The 15,548-nt window shown below is 46.4% G+C and overlaps 1 protein-coding gene across 1 annotated transcript in view; it reads left to right on the top strand.

Annotated features, from left to right (window-relative positions):
• Positions 1 to 15,548, top strand: part of LOC138667407 (uncharacterized) — a 226,579-nt gene that overhangs the window by 189,367 nt on the left and 21,664 nt on the right. The window lies entirely within an intron of this gene.

Raw genomic sequence — 15,548 nt, 5'->3', positions numbered from 1 at the left:
TAACTACTTGTGGACACAAATCATTGGTGTTGGTGCTGAAATGAGGAGGCTAAAGGTACCTTCACACATAACGATTTCGTTAACGATATCGTTGCAACGTCATGCTTTTTGTGACGTAGCAATGATCCCCCTAACGATCTCGTTATGTGTGACAGCGACCAACGATCAGGCCCCTGCTGGGAGATCGTTGGTCGTTGGGGAATGATCAGGACCTTTTTTTGGTCGCTGATCACCCGCTGTCATCGCTGGATCGGCGTGTGTGACGCCGATCCAGCGATGTGTTCACTAGTAACCAGGGTAAATATCGGGTTACTAAACGCAGGGCCGCGCTTAGTAACCCGATGTTTACCCTGGTTACCCGGGGACTTCGGCATCGTTGAAGACAGTTTCAACGATGCCGAAGTCGTTTCCCTGATCGTTGGTCGCTGGAGAGAGCCGTCTGTGTGACAGCTCCCCAGCGACCACACAACGACTTACCAACGATCACGGCCAGGTCGTATCGCTGGTCGTGATCGTTGGTAAGTCGTTTAGTGTAACGGTACCTTAACACTAAAGGTACCGTCACATTGTTGTGAATTCCGCTCTTGGGCTCCCTCCGGTGGTTGTAAGTGGCACTTTTGTGAGTTCTGCTCTTGGGCTCCCTCTTGTGGTTTGTAGTGGTATGGCTGCTCCTTGGAGTTAGCTGTCATCAGCTGCCTCCACTTATTGTCTCTTCTGCTCGGCTATTTAGGCACAGAAAAATAGAGTGATAAAGTCCACAAAGACATAATTATAATAAAAATGTCAATCCAATTTTTATTAAAGACACAAATTCACAACAAAATATATACATAAACAATCACATTTTGCATAGGTGCTGCGTGCACCATGCAAACACAGGAGGAACAATAAGAAAGAGACATGACGGAAAAATGGAGAAGGGAAGGGCTCCCTATATATCCTCAAGTAACAATAAGACGCTGATTCACATGTGCAGTAACGGGTCTCCTGTGAATCAGCATCTTATTGTTACTTGAGGATATATAGGGAGCGCTTTCCCTCTTCCCTTCTCCATTTTTCCGTCATGTCTCTTTCTTATTGTTACTCCTGTGTTTGCATGGTGCACACAGCACCTATGCAAAATGTGATTGTTTATGTATATATTTTGTTGTGAATTTGTGTCTTTAATAAAAATTGGATTGACATTTTTATTATAATTATGTCTTTGTGGACTTTATCACTCTATTTTTCTGTACTTATATTTGTCTGGAGTGGTCCCAGTAATAAGACACCGTGCTGGTGTTTGGGGAGAGCAGAATTTGTTCGCTCTCAGATATACAGTACTATACCTTGGTGCTTCTTGATTGTGTTAATAATCAATGCTCGGCTATTTAGGCCTGGCTCTTTCTTCAGCCAGTGCCACTTGTAAATGGTTCCTGGTTGGATTCACATCTCTTTGGAGTTCCCTGTTATCCTGACCAGTTCAGCAAAGCTAAGTTTTTGCTTGCTCTTTTCTGTCCATAGATTGTGGACTTATCCATTCTGTGCTTTCTATGTTTGTCCAGCTTATCAGTGTGAATTAATTCTGTCTTGCTGGAAGCTCTGGGAGGCAGATTTGCCCTCCACACCTTTAGTCAGGTGTGGAGATTTTTAGTAAACTCTGTGTGGATTTTTGTAGTGTTTTATACTGACCGCACAGTATTCCATCCTGTCCTATCTATTTAGCTAGACTGGCCTCCTGTGCTCATCCTGGTTTCATTCTGTGTATGTCTTTTCCCTCTCCACTCACAGTCATTATTTGTGGGGGGCTAATCTATCCTTTGGGGATTTTCTCTGAGGCAAGATAGCTTTCCTGCTTCTTTCTTTAGGGGTAGTTAGCTCTTAGGAGCATTCCACGGCTACTTCTAGTGTTGTGTTGAGCTTAGGGACTGCGGTCAGTACAGTTACCACTTCCTTCAGAGCTCGTTCCATGTTGCTCCTAGACCACCGTATCATAACAGTACAAGTGGCCAAAAATGAATTAAATGCATCTCAAAAGAAGGAAAAGAAAGTTCTGAACCATTTTTTTTCTGTGCTCTGGTTTGTCTTTTTTTCCTCTTGATATCTGGGTGGTTCAGGATATATGCTTTGGCATGGATGTTCAGGGTTTGTTTTCTCGTGTGGATCAACTGGCTGCAAGAGTACAGAGTATCCAGGGCTATGTTGTCCAGACTCCGGCTTTAGAGCCTAGAATTCCTACTCCTGATTTGTTTTTTGGGGACAGATCCAAGTTTTTGAACTTTAAAAATAACTGCAATTTGTTTTTTGCTTTGAAACCCCGTTCTTCTGCTGATCCCATTCAGCAAGTAAAAATCATCATATCCTTGCTGCGTGGTGACCCTCAAGACTGGGCTTTTTCTCTTGAAACAGGGGATCCGGCATTATTGAATGTAAATGCATTTTTTCAAGCGCTCGGATTATTGTATGACGAACCTAATTCTGTGGATCATGCAGAAAAAACCCTGTTGGCCTTGTGTCAAGGTCAGGAAGCGGCAGAGTTATACTGCCAGAAATTTAGAAAATGGTCTGTGCTCACTAAATGGAATGAAGAGGCTCTGGCTGCTATTTTCAGAAAGGGTCTTTCTGAAACCCTTAAAGATGTTATGGTGGGCTTTCCTACGCCTGCCGGTTTGAGCGAATCTATGTCTCTAGCCATTCAGATTGATTGGCGTCTGCGCGAGCGCAAAGCTGTGTACCATATGGCAGTATCCTCTGAGCAAAGTCCTGAACCTATGCAATGTGATAGGATTTTGACTAGAATAGAACGGCAGGAATTCAGACGTCAGAATAGGCAGTGTTTTTACTGTGGTGATTCGGCTCATGTTATCTCTGATTGCCCTAAGCGTACTAGGAGAGTCGCTAGGTCTGTTACCATTAGTACTATACAGCCTAAATTTCTCTTATCTGTGACCCTGATTTGCTCATTGTCATCCTTTTCTGTCATGGCATTTGTGGATTCAGGCGCTGCCCTGAACTTAATGGACTTAGAATTCGCCAGGCGCTGTGGTTTTTCCTTGCAGCCTTTGCAGAGCCCTATTCCTTTGAGGAGTATTGATGCTACACCCTTGGCCAAGGATAAACCTCAGTACTGGACACAGATGACTATGTACATGGCTCCTGCACATCAGGAAGATTGCCGTTTTCTGGTGTTGCATAACCTGCATGATGTTGTTGTACTGGGATTTCCATGGTTACAGGAACATAATCCGGTGCTGGATTGGAAAACTATGTCGGTGACTAGTTGGGGTTGTCGAGGAGTACATAGTGACGTTCCTTTGATGTCAATTTCCTCTTCCCCCTCTTCTGAGGTCCCTGAGTTTTTGTCGGATTTCCAGGATGTATTTGATGAGCCCAAGTCCAGTTCCCTTCCTCCGCACAGGGACTGTGATTGTGCTATTAACTTGATTCCTGGTTGCAAGTTCCCTAAGGGCCGACTTTTCAACCTGTCTGTGCCAGAGCATGCCGCCATGCGGAGTTATGTTAAGGAGTCTTTGGAGAAGGGGCATATTCGGGCCTCTTCGTCACCATTGGGAGCGGGTTTCTTTTTTGTTGCTAAGAAGGATGGCTCCTTGAGACCCTGTATTGATTATCGTCTTCTTAATAAGATCACGGTCAAATTCCAATACCCCTTGCCTTTGCTTACTGATTTGTTTGCTCAGATTAAGGGGGCTAGTTGGTTTACTAAGATTGACCTCAGAGGGGCATATAATCTTGTTCGTATTAAACAGGGTGACGAATGGAAAACTGCATTTAATACGCCCGAAGGCCATTTTGAGTACCTTGTGATGCCATTTGGACTCTCTAATGCTCCATCTGTGTTCCAGTCTTTCATGCATGATATTTTCCGCAATTATCTTGATAAATTCATGGTCGTATATTTGGATGATATTTTGATTTTTTCCGATGATTGGGAGTCTCATGTGAAGCAGGTCAGGATGGTGTTCCAGATCCTTCGTAATAATGCTTTATTTGTGAAGGGGTCTAAGTGCCTATTCGGAGTTCAGAAGGTCTCTTTTTTGGGTTTTATTTTTTCTCCCTCGTCTATAGAAATGGATCCTGTTAAGGTCCAAGCTATTCATGACTGGATCCAACCCACATCTGTGAAGGGTCTTCAAAAATTTTTGGGCTTTGCTAATTTCTATCGCCGTTTCATTGCCAACTTTTCCAGTGTGGTTAAGCCCCTTACTGATTTGACGAAGAAAGGCGCTGATGTGACAAATTGGTCCTCTGAGGCTGTTGAGGCCTTTCAGGAGCTTAAACGCCGATTTACTTCTGCCCCTGTGTGGCGTCAGCTGGATGTTTCTCTTCCTTTTCAGGTTGAGGTCGACGCTTCTGAGATTGGGGCAGGGGCCGTTTTGTCTCAGAGGGGGTCTGATGGCTCTTTGATGAAACCGTGTGCTTTTTTTTCCAGAAAGTTTTCGCCTGCGGAACGCAATTATGATGTCGGCAATCGGGAGTTGTTGGCTATGAAGTGGGCATTTGAGGAGTGGCGACATTGGCTTGAGGGAGCTAAACACCGTGTTGTGGTCCTGACCGATCATAAGAATCTGATTTACCTCGAGTCGGCCAAGCGGCTGAATCCTAGACAGGCTCGATGGTCCCTGTTTTTCTCCCGTTTTGATTTTGTGGTCTCGTATCTTCCGGGATCTAAGAATGTTAAGGCTGATGCCCTCTCTAGGAGCTTTTCGCCTGATTCTCCTGGAGTCCTTGAGACGGTTGGCATTCTTAAGGAGGGGGTGATTCTTTCTGCTATCTCCCCTGATTTGCAGCGGGTGCTTCAGGAATTTCAGGCTGATAGGCCTGACCGCTGTCCAGTGGGGAAGCTGTTTGTTCCTGATAGATGGACAAGTAAGGTAATTTCTGAGGTTCATTGTTCAGTGTTGGCTGGTCATCCTGGGATTTTTGGTACCAGAGATTTGGTTGCTAGGTCCTTTTGGTGGCCTTCCTTGTCACGCGATGTGCGTGCTTTTGTGCAGTCCTGTGGGACTTGCACCCAGGCCAAGCCTTGCTGTTCCCGCGATAGTGGGTTGCTTTTGCCTTTGCCGGTCCCTGAGAGGCCCTGGACGCATATTTCCATGGATTTTATTTCGGATCTTCCTGTTTCCCAGAAGATGTCTGTTATCTGGGTTGTTTGTGACCGGTTCTCTAAAATGGTCCATCTGGTACCTTTTCCTAAGTTGCCTTCCTCCTCAGATCTGGTTCCATTATTTTTTCAGCATGTGGTTCATTTGCATGGCATTCCGGAGAATATTGTGTCTGACAGAGGTTCTCAGTTTGTCTCTAGATTTTGGCGGGCCTTTTGTGCTAGGATGGGCATTGATTTGTCTTTTTCTTCGGCGTTTCATCCTCAGACTAATGGCCAAACTGAGCGAACTAATCAGACCTTGGAGACCTATTTGAGATGCTTTGTGTCTGCTGATCAGGATGATTGGGTGTCTTTCTTGCCGTTGGCCGAGTTTGCCCTTAATAATCGGGCTAGTTCGTATACTTTGGTTTCACCTTTCTTTTGTAATTTTGGTTTTCATCCTCGTTTTTCTTCTGGGCAGGTTGAGCCTTCTGATTGTCCTGGTGTTGATTCTGTGGTGGACAGGCTGCAGCAGATTTGGACTCATGTGGTGGACAATTTGACGTTGTCTCAGGAAAGGGCTCAACGTTTTGCTAACCGCCGTCGGTGTGTTGGTCCCCGGCTTCGTGTGGGGGATTTGGTTTGGTTGTCTTCTCGTCATGTTCCTATGAAGGTTTCTTCTCCTAAGTTTAAGCCTCGGTTTATTGGTCCTTATAAAATTTCTGAAATTATTAATCCGATGTCTTTTCGTTTGGCTCTTCCAGCCTCTTTTGCCACTCATAATGTTTTCCATAGATCTTTGTTGCGGAGATATGTGGTGCCCGTTGTTCCCTCGGTTGACCCTCCTGCCCCGGTGTTGGTTGAGGGAGAGATGGAATAGGAGGTTGAGAAGATTTTGGATTCTCATTTTTCGAGGCGGAGGCTTCAGTATCTTGTCAAGTGGAAGGGTTATGGCCAGGAGGATAATTCTTGGGTTGTTGCCTCCGATGTCCATGCCACCGATTTGGTTCGTGCTTTCCACTTGGCTCGTCCTGATCAGCCTGGGGGCTCTGGTGAGGGTTCGGTGACCCCTCCTCAAGGGTGGGGGTACTGTTGTGAATTCCGCTCTTGGGCTCCCTCCGGTGGTTGTAAGTGGCACTTTTGTGAGTTCTGCTCTTGGGCTCCATCTTGTGGTTTCTAGTGGTATGTCTGCTCCTTGGAGTTAGCTGTCATCAGCTGCCTCCACTTATCGTCTCTTCTGCTTGGCTATTTAGGCCTGGCTCTTTCTTCAGCCAGTGCCACTTGTAAATGGTTCCTGGTTGGATTCACATCTCTTTGGAGTTCCCTGTTATCCTGACCAGTTCAGCAAAGCTAAGTTTTTGCTTGCTCTTTTCTGTCCATAGATTGTGGACTTATCCATTATGTGCTTTCTATGTTTGTCCAGCTTATCAGTGTGAATTAATTCTGTCTTGCTGGAAGCTCTGGGAGGCAGATTTGCCCTCCACACCTTTAGTCAGGTGTGGAGATTTTTAGTAAACTCTGCGTGGATTTTTGTAGTGTTTTATACTGACCGCACAGTATTCCATCCTGTCCTATCTATTTAGCTAGTCTGGCCTCCTGTGCTCATCCTGGTTTCATTCTGTGTATGTCTTTTCCCTCTCCACTCACAGTCATTATTTGTGGGGGGCTAATCTATCCTTTGGGGATTTTCTCTGAGGCAAGATAGCTTTCCTGCTTCTTTCTTTAGGGGTAGTTAGCTCTTAGGAGCATTCCACGCCTACTTCTAGTGTTGTGTTGAGCTTAGGGACTGCGGTCAGTACAGTTACCACTTCCTTCAGAGCTCGTTCCATGTTGCTCCTAGACCACCGTATCATAACAGTGCAAGTGGCCAAAAATGAATTAAATGCATCTCAAAAGAAGGAAAAGAAAGTTCTGAACCATTTTTTTTCTGTGCTCTGGTTTGTCTTTTTTTCCTCTTGATATCTGGGTGGTTCAGGATATATGCTTTGGCATGGATGTTCAGGGTTTGTTTTCTCGTGTGGATCAACTTGCTGCAAGAGTACAGAGTATCCAGGACTATGTTGTTTGTGGGGGGCTAATCTATCCTTTGGGTATTTTCTCTGAGGCAAGATAGCTTTCCTGCTTCTTTCTTTAGGGGTAGTTAGCTCTTAGGCTGTGACGAGATGCCTAGGGAGAGTTAGGAGCATTCCACAGCTACTTCTAGTGTTGTGTTGAGCTTAGAGACTGCGGTCAGTACAGTTACCACTTCCTTCAGAGCTCGTTCTATGTTGCTCCTAGACCACCGTATCATAACACACATTTAGCGACGCTGCAGCGATCTAGATAACAATGCCGATCGCTGCAGCGTCGCTGTGTGGTCGCTGGAGAGCTGTCACACAGACAGCTCTCCAGCGACCAACTATGCGAAGTCCCCTGGTAACCAGGGTAAACATCGGGTTGCTAAGCGCAGGGCCGCGCTTAGTAACCCGATGTTTACCCTGGTTACCAGTGCAAATGTAAAAAAAAACAAACAGTACATACGGTACTTACATTCCGGTGTCTGTCCCCCGGCGCTCTGCTTCCTGCACTGACTGAGAGCGCCGGCTGGCCGTAGAGCAAAGAGGTGACGTCACCGCTGTGCTTTACGGCCGGCCGGCGCTCATAGTGCAGGGAAGCAGAGCGCCGGGGGACAGACACCGGAATGTAAGTATGTAGTGTTTTTTTTTTTTACATTTACACTGGTAACCAGGGTAAACATCGGGTTACACATGCCAATTCAGCGATGTCTGCGGGAGATCCAGTGACGAAATAAAGTTCTGGCCTTTCTGCTCCGACCAACGATGTCACAGCAGGATCCAGATCGCTGCTGCGTGTCAAACACAACGATATCGCTATCCAGGACCCTGCAACGTCATGGATCGCTAGCGATATCGTTGTTAAGTCGCTCAGTGTGAAGGTACCTTAAGATAATAAAAAGTTGTCTCCTCCTCTGCAGGCAACATCTACATACTTGCACTAGACTAAACGTCTAATCACATAGACACAGGAGGTGTCCTCCACATCAGTCAAAGCAGGACAGTGAGCAGCAACCAGGAGGAGGAATAGAGAGCACATAACGGAAGCCTATTGGACCGGACAGACAGGATTAACATACAGCACTGGACAAACAGGATTAACATTCAGCACAGGAGAACTTCAAAAGTTTTTTTGGGGTGCACAGGTGCACAGGGGGAGTCAGGGGGTTATATAACTATTTATGGAATGCAGCACAGACACTGAATAAGGTGATTGTCTTATGTTATGAAAGGCAATTCAGTATCACAATGGACATGGAGGTCAGAGCACATACAGTGATCTGACAATAACCCAAAATAATAGAACGAGCTCTGAGACGTGGGAACTCTGCAGACCGCAATCCCTGATCCTCTCCAAACACAACTAGAGGCAGCCGTGGATTGCGCCTAAAGCTCCCTATGCAACTCGGCACAGCCTGAGAAACTAACTAGCCTGAAGATAGAAAAAATAAGCCTACCTTGCCTCAGAGAAATACCCCAAAGGAAAAGGCAGCCCCCCCACATATAATGACTGTGAGTAAGATGAAAAGACAAACGTAGGGATGAAATAGATTCAGCAAAGTGAGGCCCGATATTCTAGACAGAATGAGGATAGGAAAGATAACTTTGCGGTCTACACAAAACCCTAAAGAAAACCACGCAAAGGGGCAAAAAGACCCTCCGTACCGAACTAACGGCACGGAGGTACACCCTTTGCGTCCCAGAGCTTCCAGCAAAACAAATAGACAAGCTGGACAGAAAAAATAGCAACAAATAGCAAAGAAGCACTTAGCTATGCAGAGCAGCAGGCCACAGGAATGATCCAGAGAAACACAAGTCCAACACTGGAACATAGACAGGAAGCATGAATCAAAGCATTAGGTGGGGTTAAGTAGAGAAGCACCTAACGACCTCACCAGATCACCTGAGGAAGGAAACTCAGAAGCAGCAGTACCAGTTTCCTCCACAAACGGAAGCTCCCAGAGAGAATCAGCCGAAGTACCACTTGTGACCACAGGAGGGAGCTCTGCCACAGAATTCACAACAGTACCCCCCCCCTTGAGGAGGGGTCACTGAACCCTCACCAGAGCCCCCAGGCCGACCAGGATGAGCCACATGAAAGGCACGAACAAGATCGGGAGCATGGACATCAGAGGCAAAAACCCAGGAATTATCCTCCTGAGCATAACCCTTCCATTTAACCAGATACTGGAGTTTCCGTCTTGAAACACGAGAATCCAAAATCTTCTCCACAATATACTCCAATTCCCCCTCCACCAAAACCGGGGCAGGAGGGTCAACAGATGGAACCATAGGTGCCACGTATCTCCGCAACAATGACCTATGGAAGACGTTATGTATGAAAAAAGAATCTGGGAGGGTCAGACGAAAAGACACAGGATTAATAACCTCAGAAATCCTATAAGGACCAATGAAACGAGGTTTAAACTTCGGAGAGGAAACCTTCATAGGAATATGACGAGAAGATAACCAAACCAGATCCCCAACGCGAAGTCGGGGACCCACACGGCGTCTGCGATTAGCGAAACGTTGAGCCTTCTCCTGGGACAAGGTCAAATTGTCCACTACATGAGTCCAAATCTGCTGCAACCTGTCCACCACAGTATCCACACCAGGACAGTCCGAAGACTCAACCTGTCCTGAAGAGAAACGAGGATGGAACCCAGAATTGCAGAAAAATGGTGAAACCAAGGTAGCCGAGCTGGCCCGATTATTAAGGGCGAACTCAGCCAAAGGCAAAAAGGACACCCAGTCATCCTGATCGGCAGAAACAAAGCATCTCAGATAGGTTTCCAAGGTCTGATTGGTTCGTTCGGTCTGGCCATTAGTCTGAGGATGAAAAGCCGAGGAAAAAGACAAGTCAATGCCCATCCTACCACAAAAGGCTCGCCAAAACCTCGAAACAAACTGGGAACCTCTGTCAGAAACGATATTCTCTGGAATGCCATGCAAACGAACCACATGCTGGAAGAACAATGGCACCAAATCAGAGGAGGAAGGCAACTTGGACAAGGGTACCAGATGGACCATCTTAGAAAAGCGATCACAGACCACCCAAATGACTGACATCTTTTGAGAGACGGGAAGATCTGAAATAAAATCCATAGAGATATGTGTCCAAGGTCTCTTCGGGACCGGCAAGGGCAAAAGCAACCCACTGGCACGAGAACAGCAGGGCTTAGCCCGAGCACAAATCCCACAGGACTGCACAAAAGAACGCACATCCCGCGACAGAGATGGCCACCAAAAGGATCTAGCCACTAACTCTCTGGTACCAAAGATTCCAGGATGACCAGCCAACACCGAACAATGAACCTCAGAGATCACTTTATTTGTCCACCTATCCGGGACAAACAGTTTCTCCGCTGGACAACGATCAGGTTTATTAGCCTGAAATTTTTGCAGCACCCGCCGCAAATCAGGGGAGATGGCAGACACAATTACTCCTTCCTTGAGGATACCCGCCGGCTCAGATAAACCCGGAGAGTCGGGCACAAAACTCCTAGACAGAGCATCCGCCTTCACATTTTTAGAGCCCGGAAGGTACGAAATCACAAAGTCAAAACGGGCGAAAAACAGCGACCAACGAGCCTGTCTAGGATTCAAACGCTTAGCAGACTCGAGATAAGTCAGGTTCTTATGATCAGTCAATACCACCACGCGATGCTTAGCTCCTTCAAGCCAATGACGCCACTCCTCGAATGCCCACTTCATGGCCAGCAACTCTCGGTTGCCCACATCATAATTCCGCTCAGCAGGCGAAAACTTCCTGGAAAAAAAAGCGCATGGTTTCATCACTGAGCAATCAGAACCTCTCTGCGACAAAACAGCCCCTGCTCCAATCTCAGAAGCATCAACCTCGACCTGGAACGGAAGAGAAACATCAGGTTGACACAACACAGGGGCAGAAGAAAAACGACGCTTCAACTCTTGAAAAGCTTCCACAGCAGCAGAAGACCAATTGACCAAATCAGCACCCTTCTTGGTCAAATCGGTCAATGGTTTGGCAATACTAGAAAAATTGCAGATGAAGCGACGATAAAAATTAGCAAAGCCCAGGAACTTTTGCAGACTTTTCAGAGATGTCAGCTGAGTCCAGTCATGGATGGCTTGGATCTTAACAGGATCCATCTCGATAGTAGAAGGGGAAAAGATGAACCCCAAAAATGAAACCTTCTGCACACCAAAGAGACACTTTGATCCCTTCACAAACAAAGAATTAGCACGCAGGACCTGAAAAACCGTTCTGACCTGTTTCACATGAGACTCCCAATCATCCAAGAAGATCAAAATGTCATCCAAGTACACAATCAGGAATTTATCCAGGTACTCTCGGAAGATGTCATGCATAAAGGACTGAAACACTGATGGAGCATTGGCAAGTCCGAATGGCATCACTAGATACTCAAAATGACCCTCGGGCATATTAAATGCAGTTTTCCATTCATCGCCTCGCCTGATTCGCACCAGATTATACGCACCACGAAGATCAATCTTGGTGAACCAACTAGCCCCCTTAATCCGAGCAAACAAATCAGATATCAAAGGCAAGGGGTACTGAAATTTAACAGTGATCTTATTAAGAAAGCGATAATCTATACAAGGTCTCAGCGAACCATCCTTTTTGGCTACAAAAAAAAACCCTGCTCCTAATGGCGACGATGACGGGCGAATATGCCCCTTCTCCAGGGATTCCTTCACATAACTGCGCATAGCGGTGTGCTCAGGCACGGATAAATTAAACAGTCGACCTTTTGGGAATTTACCACCAGGAATCAAATTGATAGCACAATCACAATCCCTATGCGGAGGTAGGGCTTCGGACTTGGGCTCATCAAATACATCCCGGTAATCAGACAAGAACTCTGGAACCTCAGAAGGGGTGGATGACGAAATTGACAAAAATGGAACATCACCATGTACCCCCTGACAACCCCAGCTGGACACCGACATGGATTTCCAATCCAATACTGGATTATGGGCTTGTAGCCATGGCAACCCCAACACGACCACATCATGCAGATTATGCAACACCAGAAAGCGAATATCCTCCTGATGTGCAGGAGCCATGCACATGGTCAGCTGGGTCCAGTATTGAGGCTTATTCTTGGCCAAAGGCGTAGCATCAATTCCTCTCAATGGAATAGGACACTGCAAGGGCTCCAAGAAAAACCCACAACGCTTAGCATATTCCAAGTCCATCAAATTCAGAGCAGCGCCTGAATCCACAAACGCCATGACAGAATATGATGACAAAGAGCAGATCAAGGTAACGGACAGAAGAAATTTTGACTGTACCGTACCAATGGTGGCAGACCTAGCGAACCGCTTAGTGCGCTTAGGACAATCAGAGATAGCATGAGTGGAATCACCACAGTAGAAACACAGCCCATTCAGACGTCTGTGTTCTTGCCGTTCAACTCTGGTCAAAGTCCTATCGCACTGCATAGGCTCAGGTTTAAGCTCAGGTAATACCGCCAAATGGTGCACAGATTTACGCTCACGCAAGCGTCGACCGATCTGAATAGCCAAAGACATAGACTCCTTCAAACCAGCAGGCATAGGAAATCCCACCATGACATCCTTAAGGGCTTCAGAGAGACCCTTTCTGAACATAGCTGCCAGCGCAGATTCATTCCATTGAGTGAGCACTGACCATTTTCTAAATTTCTGGCAATATACCTCTATCTCATCCTGACCCTAACAAAGAGCCAGCAAATTCTTTTCTGCCTGATCCACTGAATTAGGCTCATCGTACAGCAATCCGAGCGCCAGGAAAAACGCATTGATATTACTTAATGCAGGATCTCCTGGCGCAAGAGAAAATGCCCAGTCCTGAGGGTCGCCGCGCAAAAAAGAAATAATAATCAAAACCTGTTGAACTGGATCACCAGAGGAACGAGGTTTCAAGGCCAGAAATAACTTACAATTATTTTTGAAACTCAGAAACTTAGTTCTATCTCCAAAAATCAAATCAGGAATAGGAATTCTTGGTTCTAACATAGATTTCTGATCAATAGTGTCTTGAATCTTTTGTACTCTTGCCGAGAGCTGATCCACAAATGAAGACAGACTTCTAATGTCCATCGCTACACCTGTGTACTGAACCACCCAAATGTCTAGGGGAAAAAAAAAGACAAAACACAAAGCCAAGAAAAAAAAATGGTCTCAGAACTTCTTTTTTCCCTCTATTGAGAATCATTAGTACTTTTGGCTTCCTGTACTGTTATGAAAGGCAATTCAGTATCACAATGGACATGGAGGTCAGAGCACATACAGTGATCTGACAATAACCCAAAATAATAGAACGAGCTCTGAGACGTGGGAACTCTGCAGACCGCAATCCCTGATCCTCTCCAAACACAACTAGAGGCAGCCGTGGATTGCGCCTAAAGCTCCCTATGCAACTCGGCACAGCCTGAGAAACTAACTAGCCTGAAGATAGAAAAAATAAGCCTACCTTGCCTCAGAGAAATACCCCAAAGGAAAAGGCAGCCCCCCACATATAATGACTGTGAGTAAGATGAAAAGACAAACGTAGGGATGAAATAGATTCAGCAAAGTGAGGCCCGATATTCTAGACAGAACGAGGATAGGAAAGATAACTTTGCGGTCTACACAAAACCCTAAAGAAAACCACGCAAAGGGGCAAAAAGACCCTCCGTACCGAACTAACGGCACGGAGGTACACCCTTTGCGTCCCAGAGCTTCCAGCAAAACAAATAGACAAGCTGGACAGAAAAAATAGCAACAAATAGCAAAGAAGCACTTAGCTATGCAGAGCAGCAGGCCACAGGAATGATCCAGAGAAACACAAGTCCAACACTGGAACATAGACAGGAAGCATGAATCAAAGCATTAGGTGGGGTTAAGTAGAGAAGCACCTAACGACCTCACCAGATCACCTGAGGAAGGAAACTCAGAAGCAGCAGTACCAGTTTCCTCCACAAACGGAAGCTCCCAGAGAGAATCAGCCGAAGTACCACTTGTGACCACAGGAGGGAGCTCTGCCACAGAATTCACAACAGTCTTAGCTGTGTAGGAATCTGTACTCACATGGTTGTGGCTGAGGTAGGCACAGGATGCGGTATTGTGGAAATGTCCAAGTCAGTTCATTAAAGTTGCATATACCGCTGTGGATACTCAAAGCAAATAAACAGCCTTTTCTGGCACAAGGTGAAAAGCAACAGCAACAAATACAGTCCAAATAACAATGCGAGTCCGCCCGCTCTGGTCAGTGTCTTTAGCACACACACATGGGAGGTCTCCACACCTCCAGCCACAGACACTGAATGAGGCCATTGGCCTCCATTTTATTATCCAAACCACGCCCCTGGGGTGGGGATATGTGAGCTGTCATTCCCACCCATCTCTTATGACCGCTCATAAAACCCGGCCCTGGAGCAGCCCAAACAACTCTGAGCACAATAAGTGCTGGAGCATACTTCCGAGCTCACTTCACCGCAGCTAATAGCTGCATTGACACATATCTCCCCTCAAAGACTTGTCCAGAAGCCATCTTACATACCCTCCCCCTCTTCCCAAAGCCGGGGGCTTGGCACCTTCTTCCATCAAACTGTGGATCCTCGACAGAGCGTCAGCATTGCTATGCAGTTTCCCTGACCTATGCTTCACATGGAAGTTAAAATCCTGAAGTGCTAGGAACCACCTGGCCACTTGGGCATTTTTCCCTTTCTTTTACCTCATCCTCTTCAGTGGGGCATGGTCTGACACTAGTCTGAACCTCCTACCTAAGAGATAGTACCTTAGGGAGTCCAAGGCCCACTTGATGCCTAAACATTCCTTTTCGACTATGGAATAGTTTTTCTCATAAGATGACAACTTCCAGCTAAGACACATTATGTGGTGCTCATCCCCATACACCTCTTGAGATAATACAGCTCCCAGCCCAACAACCGATGCGTCCGTCTGGACCACGAACTTCTTGGAAAAATCGGATGCTACCAGCACCGGCTGTTTACATAGGACTAACTTCAGTTCCTGGAAGGCTATCTTAGCTTCTGGGAACCACTTAGCCATAGCCGACTTCGTCCCTTTAAGGAGATCCGTCAGAGAGGCGGCTACCATGGCGAAGTTTGTGATGAACCTGCGGTAGTATCCTACAATGTCCAGGAACGCCCTGACCTGTTTCTTTGAGAGGGGTTGTGGCCAGCCCTGGAAAGCCACCACTTTATTTATCTGGGACTTTATTTCACCCCAGCCTACACATAGCCCAAGTATTTAGCTTCCTCCATTCCCAAGGCACACTTCTTTGGGTTTATGGAAAACCCTGCCTTCTGTAGAGCATCAAATACCACTTGGACCTTGCTCAGATGGCTTCCCCAACTCTGGCTAAAGATTACAATATCGTCTAGGTAGGCAGCTGCATACTTCTTGTGGGGAGCTAGGAT

Source organism: Ranitomeya imitator, chromosome 1 (genome assembly GCF_032444005.1).
Source record: "Ranitomeya imitator isolate aRanImi1 chromosome 1, aRanImi1.pri, whole genome shotgun sequence".
Taxonomy (NCBI): Eukaryota; Metazoa; Chordata; class Amphibia; order Anura; family Dendrobatidae; genus Ranitomeya; species Ranitomeya imitator.
This window is presented reverse-complemented; position numbering and strand designations above follow the sequence as displayed.